The following is a 5,793-nucleotide window of genomic DNA, read 5'->3' as shown; positions in this document are numbered from 1 at the left end:
AGTTGTCCAGCCAACTTATATGTACAAAAAAATCCATGCATTGAGAGAATGTGTGCATTAAAATGAATATACAGTGGTACCTCTGGTTACGAACTTAATTCGTTCTGGAGGTCCATTCTTAACTTGAAACTGTTCTTAACCTGAAGCACCACTTTAGCTAATGGGGCCTCCACTGCTGCTGCGCCGCTGCCGCATGATTTCTGTTCTCATCCTGAAGCAAAGTTCTTAACCAAAGGTACTATTTGTGGGTTAGCAGAGTCTGTAACCTGAAGCGTCTGTAACCCGAGGTACCACTGTATCAGTGAAAGTAACATAAAATGCATTTAGGGGAAATTCCTTGCAAAAATGTGTGTCAGTTCAAACTGTATTAAAAAATGTGTTTATTAAAAGACATTCACACTAAAATTCTCATGCAGATTTTTTAAAATTCAAAATGCTATGAGTTGTGAAGAGCTGGATTTAAGACTGACAAAAATGAAAAACATTGAAAACTGAAATTAACAGGTCCTTCCATCCCTGTTTAGGACTTGGGTTGCTGGGTCGGAGCCAAACTGCAGAAAAAGTGGAGATGCCTGACCAGCAGCTTGATGAAGGCAGAGGAGCCACATTCTAAATGTCATTGGGTGATTAAGCAAGGGAAAGGGAGCAAGATAACATGAGACAGTGGTAGGAGAGTGCAAAGACAGAGAAAGGAAATAAAGTTGGTCTAGGGAGAGTTGAGTTTGGGAGGGGGGCAAGGAAACATAAGTGATTGGGCAAGCAATGCCCCCAAAATAATTTATGCCAAATGAAGGAATTATGAGAAGTAACATAAGCCACATCAGGAGTGAGCTACAGCAGAACAGGCAAGAAGCAGTGGCTGGTCTTATATCAGCATAATTAGCTAGGGGTGAAGGAATTTAAGTTAAGAAAGGATTGTATGGTGATGCGAACTCCAAACTCATGGGCAGGCCCCAACATTTCTAGCTAGTCTGAAACCCTTGCAATCCATTGCTACCGACTGTTGACCATACTGAGCTAGATGGAGTGATAATCTGACTCAACACAAGACAGCTTCCTGTGTTCATACCCAAAGTGGATATTGTCATTATGCTTCTGTGTGATTCATCTTGTTGTCCACATTTCCTGCCAGTCAACTTCCACTGGGGTGGCAATGTTCTTCACTGGGTGCAATTAGTCACTTTCTGATGTAGAAAGCTGTAGAGTTTTCTGTCCTCAGAGGAGTCTCATCACCCGTCTCTGTGTGAGTCACTGCTGCATATTTCCATCCTTCCAAGTAAGAGCTGTGCCTGGATCAGTAATTCACTGGGAAACACAGGGGTGGGGGGTAAAAAGCCTAGCATTACACATGAAAAGGAAACACTGTTGGTTTCATAAGTGAACTTCATCTCCATCTAGAAGGGAGGGGGAAAAATACTCTTAACCAGAAATTTGGGGGACATTGCTCTAATAGTTGGAGGCTTTAGAACTTTCACTGTAAATGGAACAGATTTCTAACTTGCAAGCTCTGAATAAAGAGCCAAGCTTAATGCATTTGAAGTGCAGGAAAAAGTGGATGCACAAATGGGGATATTTATAGAAATGACATGTGCCTATATCTTGAAGAGGTGCTATATGATATTATGGGTAAACTGATCTGCTAGAAAGTTGAAAAGGAGCTAATGACCAGAGAATGGAACAGTCCATTTCATCTGTATGCTGTTTTGCTAACAATTTAGAATGTACCTACAACTGCAATTCAGATAACATTTTAGGCAGATGAATAACATCAAGGGAGCTACATCTTCAGATTCTCAAAAATTATCAGCCAGGACTGAAAATCATGAAAATGGCAGATATAGTGACAATAAAACAGTCCCTGTTCTGCAGAAGGATAGCACACAACCACTAAGGTTCCTAAGAAGTGGCATTTTGAATGGGGACACAAGAGTGCCCAGCTTAGGAACTTCTTCTTTGGGGGGGGGGGCAGCAGGAATGATTGTGTCATCTGTCCACTAGCTGGGGGAAGTTATGGGGCCTCCTCACTCTGGAAGGTGAAGGATGTGTTAATGAGATTCTTTGCCTTTCTAGTTAAAAGTAAAAGGTTGCATTTCATCTGGCCTGGAGGTCTTTTGATGAAGCTCAATGTGTTCTACAAGCTGCTTCCCACCCTCTAATAAACACTCTCTGTTGTCCCTATCAGCCCAGTGGGTTTTTGAAATTCTCTTTCTTTAATGCATGGATGCATGCATTCATGCATTAAGCAGAATGGATGTCATGTAGTCAATGTGCATAACAACCAGCCAATTTGAATGTTCACCAAATCTCATGGAGAATGTGGACATAATCCATTCATGAATAGAGAATTGTGCACATTTCCTGGGAGGCCTCCGGAACTGTGCATATTTTGGAGAATGTACAAAATCCAGTCAATATCTGCATATTTCCAAAGGCCTGTTGGAGGTTATATATGTTTACCAATAAATGTGTAGAATTCCCAATTTGTGAATGGATTACTGTATTTGTACATTCTCCCTAAGGCCTGGTGAATGTTCACAAGAAGCACATTAACCAAACCATTCAACTCATATTCCCCTTAACACATGTGTGAATGAAACAGCAGCCCCTACACTAATAGGTTTTGAAACTTAGGTAGAGTAGAGTGGGTGCTGCACAGTAAGAGAATGGTGTGATGTATTGTAAGGTTTGGGAAGTGGGAAGAAGTAGGGTGTATAGGCTTATTACAAAGGAACAGTAGCAAGGCAGAAATCAAATCTGACAGGATCCAATTGTCCATCAGTGAACTTTACAGTCTGGACATCGTGGTTCAATGCACATTCAACAAAGCAGCAGTTGTTTACTACAGCACCAGCCAACAGGGCCTGCCCTACCATTAGGCTACAGCCTGGCAGCAGCTGCTGAAAAGTGCAGTGCAGTGGTGAGGTGTTCTAGGTCCAATGCAGGGCTTCTCTATCTCTCCAATGCAATGGGGGACACTCACCCATCAACACGGCTGAAGTAAGTTTGAACTGTTCACCCAGTTGGGCTATATATGTAGAATTGGTGGTAGATCATAGGCACTGCAGACCAGGATGGCTGTAAATTTGCTTACCGGGTTTATTTCTATTTATGAGCCTTCACCACTTCCAGTGGCTTTCCAGTATCAAGAAGACTTACTATTTATTGGCACTGTTTGTGAGGACAATGATACTCTGCAGTAAAAAGAGAGGGGCAAGACGAAAGAAAATTACCACATCCAAAGTATATTATCCCACACTGCATTGCACAAATGACTGCTATCATTAATAAATTAAACCAGGATTTCAATAGTGATATTCATCAGCTTCGAAACTCCTGTCAGATGATTGCTGGAGACTCTAATCCGAGTTGCTTCTGTACCAACATCAAAAATAAAACTTTTTGGGGAGGAAATGAACCTTCATTTTGCCCCAGTGTTCTGGTAGCTTAAAATTATAGCTGCATCTCCTTCTCTCCCTATCTGATGAATGGAAAAGAAGGCAGCGTTCTGAACTTCTGCAGGGTTTATAGATGCAATGATTCACCCTTTCAGCCATTGGTAGCTGTGTGATAATAAAAGATAAATCGGAGATTGCAAGAAACAACAAACCAAGAAAATATATTTGAGACAAAGTAATCTGCTTCAAGGCTCTTCTTAACATTTGTAATTTAAGTCTACTGTGCCTCCAGGGTGGACTTATATTTCCCATTCTTACCTTATGGAAATGGTAGCCAATGCATTGCCCTCCAGGGGTTGTTGAACTACAATCCCCATCATTTCTGACTTTTGGCTATGTTGGCTGGGACTGTTGACACCTGCTGTCCAGCAACACCTGGGGGACACCACATTTTTTTTAAAATAGCAAAGCATTTAACCATCTTCAGGAACAGGTTTAGCACCTCATATATTGTTTGTGAAAAGGAAACTATGCCCAGTGGTGTATTGGTGTAATTAATTTTCTTATACCCCTTCTCCTTTGGACTTAATGATATCACATAAGCCTTATTTACATGATAATGTGCATTACTGCACTTCAAAATGTGGTAAGCCAGTCTTGAAGCATTTGGGTCCTACTGCTCATTTTGCTGCAAAAGACTTTGGACTTCTTCAACAAAGTTCTGGCCTGATGTACCATCTCCTGGAGATAAGCAATGGGACCAGCTTCAGAGGCTGGCTGCTGCTGGTAACCAATTGCTGGATGGATGGGTGAGATCTTGGTCTAGAGTTCACCCCATAATTCTCCTAAAATGCAATATGAACTTGTAATTTTCAGTTTAGGTAAATGCTGAAGTTGGCCACCAACTTGAATGACATTAACAGAGGATTAGACAAATTCATGGATAATGCTATCAATGAGTGCTGGTCTAGGACATGAGAGATCCAAGTTCAAATTCCTTCCACAGACATGAAGGTCAGTGGGTGACCTTTGGCCAGTGATTATCCCTCAGAGGAGGGAAAGAGCCACCTGGAGCTCCTTTGAAGAAATGTGGACTATACCTGTAGTAGTAGTAGTAGTAGTAGTAGTAATAATAATAATGATAATAATAATAATAATAATAATAATAATAATAATAATAATAATAATAATAATAATTTATTTATACCCCGCCCATCTGCCTGAGTTTCCCCAGCCACTCTGGGCGGTTCCCAGTCAAGTGTTAAAAACAGTACAGTGTTACATATTAAAAACTTCCCTGAACAGGGCTGCCTTAAGATGTCTTCTGAATGTCAGGTAGTTGTTTATCTCTTTGACATCTGATGGAAGGATGTTCCACAGGGCGGGCGCCACTACCGAGAAGGCCCTCTGTCTGGTTCCCTGTAGCCTCACTTCTCACAATGAGGGAACCGTTAGAAGGCCCTAAAAATAGTTAATAAAATTGTAGAAAGCTGTAACTGCCTCTGAATACCGGTTCTTGGGAATCCCAAATGGCAAGAGTGCTCAGGTCCTACCTGAAGACTTCCCATGGACATTTGACTGGCCACACATTGGGAGTTTATTTTTTAGTTGCAAACTGATGTGGAAATGTGGAAAAATGAGAAACCAAGAGAAAGCAAAATGGCATTCTTTCCAATCCCTAATTCATACCTGCAGATCATCCGTTGACCGGAATGCTGTTGCTAGATATTTTCTTGGAAGGTTACCATAAAAATATACTGAGTGGCATTTTCATTTGTTGCAGAAGTCACAGGAGTGAATTGTGCCGACAACTCTCGAATGGTGTCTTCGCAACTCTGATTCTGAGCTCAAACAAGCTTTCAGTAGAATCCAAAGCCAGACACGGCAGGTCAGGACTCTTTTGAATTGGATCACCTGATTATGATTCTGCCAATCAGAAGAAACAGAAGCTGTAAACAGACAATAAATAGGCTTTAAAATGGGAAAGTCCTGAAAATAGCCAATTTTATGCTTCAGCTGTGTCAGGCAGTTTAGCACTAATTAAATTTTGCACCAACCTGCCTGAGGTTATGCCATTAACAGTGCTAATATATATCTAGATATAAATAAATACATCCTGGGCCTAATGTGTGAGGAAAGCAAAAGTATTTTTGATGGTACAATATAATCTAATTTATGCTCATTTATAAATACTTCAAGCTACATTAGATCATTTGCTGTACTGAAATAGTTTCTCAGCAAAATATGATATGAGCTCTCCCAAAGGTTTATTGCACAGCGGGGGGGGGGGGGGGGGGGGAGAGAGAGAGAGAGTTGAGCTTATCTGCTTTCACAAATGCATTTTCTCTACATCTCACAGAGAAGCATTTGCAATTTGGCTCTATGCTTGTCCGTACTG

At 41.1% G+C, this 5,793-nt stretch overlaps 1 long non-coding RNA gene across 1 annotated transcript; it reads right to left on the bottom strand.

Annotated features, from left to right (window-relative positions):
• Positions 1-363: 363 nt before the first annotated feature.
• LOC114589337 (uncharacterized) lies at positions 364-5,338 on the bottom strand. The gene is made up of 4 exons (XR_003704640.2): positions 5,085-5,338; positions 3,714-3,830; positions 3,092-3,191; positions 364-1,305 (listed from the first exon to the last, which is right to left on the bottom strand). It is a non-coding gene; the product is annotated as an uncharacterized LOC114589337 (long non-coding RNA).
• Between the last annotated feature and the right edge of the window lie 455 nt (positions 5,339-5,793).

This window comes from Podarcis muralis, chromosome Z (assembly GCF_964188315.1).
Source record: "Podarcis muralis chromosome Z, rPodMur119.hap1.1, whole genome shotgun sequence".
NCBI lineage: Eukaryota > Metazoa > Chordata > Lepidosauria > Squamata > Lacertidae > Podarcis > Podarcis muralis.
The sequence above is the reverse complement of the archived record's forward strand: the minus strand, read 5'-3'. Positions and strand labels throughout refer to the sequence as shown.